The following is a 5,652-nucleotide window of genomic DNA, read 5'->3' as shown; positions in this document are numbered from 1 at the left end:
CAAGAAGAAATCTTTGTTCTTCCTTGAATTAAAATTGCTAGAAAAAGTTTCTAGTGTTCTAAACACCCTTTAACCTTCACTAAATCTGTAACACCCCTCACCCGTCTACAATGTAGTCGAGCAAGGTGTGCTACATTCGATCCCGGAGCACCCTATCCTATCTTGTTGTGTACAATATTAATTTAATTGTCTATTTAATTATATTATCTTACGTGTAAAAAAAAAATTTTTTTATCACATCTTATTTTTGTGGAGACCTAGACAGGGTCTCCCCTGTTTCATTAGTGCATGGCGGGTTTTCTTATTTATCTGTTAAAATCAATTATATCTATTTCATCATATCATTTCTCATATCAATTATTCATGTACCATATCATATCACTACTCATAAAATTTTCAAGAAAATAAACTTTCATTTCATTCACATAACATTACATACAATAATGTACAATTATATACAATCCAAAATTTAATTACATGTCTTAAAATAATTTAAAACATTTACTTATGTACAATGATCAAAATGCAAAATCTAAATTTACATGAGCCTTAACAAAACGGACTGCTGAGATGACAATCTACACTGTAGCAGATCTGATCAAAATCTTATCTAAGCTCTACTGCTGCTGCTGTTGCTGGTACTGGTCTTCCGTACCTACGCGTGGTAAGAACCAACGCGCTAAGTATATTGCTTAGTGGTGCATAAATTGAAATAAAAATAGCTAAACAATTGAAATAATTATTCCACGTATAACTTTATAAAGAAATATAGATTTCATAAGTTTATAATCTTTTACATGTTTATAGAACTTTGAAAGCAATTAAGTTAATCGAGATATTTTTTGTTCATTTATTTCATATTCAGTCTTATTACTTATTCCTGTGATCTTTTCATGTACTTACTTAAATTTAAGATTTATTACTGATATCTGTGCCCAAGTAACCTATGACAGACTATAAAGACTGGATACACGGGAGTATACTAGTTAAACATCCGTATGTCTAACATGTATACATCTATCATGTCAGGCACAAGGCCAGCGGGCAGGCATAAAGCCAAAAATCATAATAGGCACAATGGTCAACGGGCAGGCATGAAGCCTGTAGAATAACCATATCAGACAGATGTTGTCTATCAATGATCATTCCTGTGGGCAGTAATGCAACCTGTAGTCCATAATTGGTATACCAATCGATCCAAGCTATATGCATAAGTCTAGGTATACTTTGGGCAAATTAATGTTATTAAGTATTTATAGTTTCATATCATGTGCTAGTTGTATTTAATAACATTTTCATGTTACTTATGATGGGAAACATAAGTCCCACATACATATTCATGTCATTTATAATGGGAACATGAGTCCCAAGTACATATTCATATAACTTATGTATTTATCACTCTCATTATTTTACGTCATGTACTATACATATTTATAGTATTTTCATTTCATATATGATGGAAACATAGGTTCAAAACTATTGCCTTAACTTTATCTATCAAATTGGCCAAGATGTGGCCACTGTTTGGCTACACTTTCTTCATGGAAGTTGTTCTTCTATGTCTTGTCTTTGTTTTCCTTTTTTATTCATATCATTTGAAGTTTTAGAACTCAAGTTATGGTCAAATAACCACAACTAGTTCCTAGTCTCTTTCTTGGTCTAGATTTAGGCAGATTCTGGAGTCCATCTTTATCTAATTAATTAGACATGTTACAGCCACTTTTAAGTCTAATGTTCTTCATAGAAGTTATTACCCTATGTCTTATGATTACTCAAAATTTTGAATTACAATTTTTCAGATCTTGTAGAATTAATTATAGCAAATTAACTAGCCTAGACTTAGGTTCCCTGTGTCTACAGGATTCCAGATTCAGGTCATTGGCTTTGATTCTCATTTTAGGGTTCTTACACTCAAATTTTGAGAAATGTTTATAAATAAAAGTTGAAGCCTATCTCTTAGGTTTCCAGAACAGTTTGGGTCATCCCATTTGGGATTTTCTAGTGAAATTTATGGTATAAATTTTTTTCTGAGGTCAGGTGATAGTTGAGACAAATTCCAGGATTTGGTGTACTAACTTGTTCTAACAATTTGACTTAGTTCCCTTGGGTTCTGGGTTCTAGTCAAAACATTAATATGGTAGATCTATGTCTTATAAAAATTTTATCATTGGTTTCATTGTATTTGCAATTTTGTAGACTAAGTTATGACATTTTTGCTAAAACTGGTCGGGTAGCCTATGTCCAACAAATTCTGGGCATATTGGTTCTGGACAGTTTTGTTGATCTAAATTGTGCTAACAATTTGACTTGGTTAGAGGCAGATCTGGGTTCTATGTTTTGCATGAAAAATGTGCTCCTATGTTTACCCTTTCCAATGGTTCAAGAATCAGGTTATTCTGACCTTCCTAGTGTGAGTTATGGCCATTTGAACATTTACTGTTCATTTGGTCATTTTTCCAAGTCCAGACTAGGGTTACCCGAATTCAAGCCAATTTTAGGCTAGGTTAAGGATAGTTTTTGGGTATGGTTTCTTCATAAAAAATGGGGCTTTATGACCCTAGTTTCATCTCTAATTAGCCTCACACCAATTGGAGTAACACAACTCTAGTTATGGCTCAAATATCACTTGGACTCATAAGTCCGAAAATCCTGCATGAAAATCAACACTACCAAATTCAATTCCTCCAACTCCCAAACTTTATTTAACATACATGGCACTTCTAATGGTCAATAAATCATCTCAACATCATTAATTTCAAGCCATATACAAAATTTCCAAATTTTCACCAAAACCCTAACTTCAAATTTCCAATTCATGGCATACACATACCAAACTCATACTAATCACTTTATCCATCATCTATACTCATCAATAACATAAATAAACCACTTAATTTCATCAAAAACCCACAATTCTCAAACTTTCTCATGGTTGTCAAAATTTAGAGGTTCTATTTACTCATGGTTTTCTTTTGATTTCATGCAATTTCTACTTGATTTAACATGCTTACAAAGATTAAAGAAGGAAAAGAATTTATTTAGTGCACTAACCTTGTGAGTAGAATTTTTCCAAGCTTTAAACTTTACTTTCTCTTCAATTCTTGGCAACCAAAGACTTCTATAAGGTGTGGGTGTAATTTTTAGTGAAGGGACCTAGGGCTTTTGGTGTGAGATAAGCAAAAATTTCAAGCTAGAAAGCTTGAAAACATGGGGGAGGTATATCCATGGAGTTCGGCCAAGCTTGAGCAAAATGAAGAAGATGGTGTTTTTTGACTTATTTTTCTCTTTTTAATGAATTTAAGTGGACTTGTTGAATTATAATTGGTTAGAAAATTTTTAATGACATCATCACTACATCATACCTGTGTAATAAATCAAATTTAATTACATTTTGTTTTCTTTCCTTTTTTACTCATTTTTAATTAAATTTTTAGCAATATTTATTCATATTTTATGTCATAATGCTCATTTACTTAAATGGACAAGTTGGTAAAAAATCATCTCTGAAGGTAAAACGACCAAAATGCCCTTCATTTCACTTATCGGACTAAAATTGTGTGTACCGATAAATAAAATTTTCTTAACATTTTCTTGGCATTCTATTACCATCAAAACCTCAATAATCCTTCCATGGAGTCCTAGAAACTATTCCATAGGGTTGCCCCATGGGTCTAGGGTCGACAACTGTCTTTACAGTCACTTCCCGTTAGGTCACCCATTGCCGAAACCTCGGCTCATTTAACTGAGTTGTACTTCACTTATTTTACTTTTCTTTAATTTTTTTTATTCTGTATTTGGTCAATTTATGTTTCCTTATTCTAGTTTGAGTGTAGTTCTAGACATCCTGACTATCCGAACAGACATTAGTCATCGGAACAGTAGAATGTACGGACTACCTAAAATGAGGGTGTTACAATTCTTCCCCTCTAAATAAAAATTTCGTCCTCGAAATTTACTCGGTGTAAATAGTCGAGGAACTGCTATCTCCTTGTTTCTCCACTTTTCCGTGTTATAATATTTCACTTTCTCCTTAGTCTATCTTACTTAATTTAGCTCTACATGCTTATCTTTAACCTTTTCCCTTTGCTCCCTCTGTCCTATGATTTTTCCATCGTATTTTCAAACTCATTTCTAGTAATAGAACTCTGTTCTGGCATAACTATACCAAAGAAGAGACCATATGCAAATATCCTCATCTCGATGTACTATCGGAAATACATAGCTCTATGCAATAGTCCCACATCAGTACTGTAATCTGTAGCTTACAGTATAAATATCGAGAACATTGTGTAGTTACTACGGTATATCCCAATAGATTAGATTTTTCCTATACTTATCCTTTTCGAATCTATGACTTTCTGTAGATCGAGATCCACACCTTAACCTAAAATAACCAGAGAAAATAGATCTACATTAGTATCACCTCGACTCCTATATAAAGGCTCATGCATGTTATGTACACTACATCTTTCTATTTACCTATGCCTAGGAATGCCTAAACCATAGGGTTTCCCCATGGGTCTAGGGTCGACAACTGTCTTTACAGTCACTTCCCGTTAGGTCACCCATTGCCGAAACCTCGGCTCATTTAACTGAGTTGTACTTCACTTATTTTACTTTTCTTTAATTTTTTTTATTCTGTATTTGGTCAATTTATGTTTCCTTATTCTAGTTTGAGTGTAGTTCTAGACATCCTGACTATCCGAACAGACATTAGTCATCGGAACAGTAGAATGTACGGACTACCTAAAATGAGGGTGTTACAATTCTTCCCCTCTAAATAAAAATTTTGTCCTCGAAATTTACTCGGTGTAAATAGTCGAGGAACTGCTATCTCCTTGTTTCTCCACTTTTCCGTGTTATAATATTTCACTTTCTCCTTAGTCTATCTTACTTAATTTAGCTCTACATGCTTATCTTTAACCTTTTCCCTTTGCTCCCTCTGTCCTATGATTTTTCCATCGTATTTTCAAACTCATTTCTAGTAATAGAACTGCTTGCAGCATAACTATACCAAAGAAGAGACCATATGCAAATATCCTCATCTCGATGTACTATCGGAAATACATAGCTCTATGCAATAGTCCACATCGATCAGAATGTCAGAGCTTACGACAAATATCGAGAACATTGTGTAGTTACTACGGTATATCCCAATAGATTAGATTTTTCCTATACTTATCCTTTTCGAATCTATGACTTTCTGTAGATCGAGATCCACACCTTAACCTAAAATAACCAGAGAAAATAGATCTACATTAGTATCACCTCGACTCCTATATAAAGGCTCATGCATGTTATGTACACTACATCTTTCTATTTACCTATGCCTAGGAATGCCTAAACCATAGGGTTTCCCCATGGGTCTAGGGTCGACAACTGTCTTTACAGTCACTTCCCGTTAGGTCACCCATTGCCGAAACCTCGGCTCATTTAACTGAGTTGTACTTCACTTATTTTACTTTTCTTTAATTTTTTTTTATTATGTATTTGGTTAATTTATGTTTCCTTATTCTAGTTTGAGTGTAGTTCTAGACATCCTGACTATCCGAACAGACATTAGTCATCGGAACAGTAGAATGTACGGACTACCTAAAATGAGGGTGTTACAATTCTTCCCCTCTAAATAAAAATTTCGTCCTCGAAATT

This window comes from Hevea brasiliensis, chromosome 1 (assembly GCF_030052815.1).
Source record: "Hevea brasiliensis isolate MT/VB/25A 57/8 chromosome 1, ASM3005281v1, whole genome shotgun sequence".
NCBI lineage: Eukaryota > Viridiplantae > Streptophyta > Magnoliopsida > Malpighiales > Euphorbiaceae > Hevea > Hevea brasiliensis.
Note: the sequence above shows the minus strand (reverse complement) of the source record.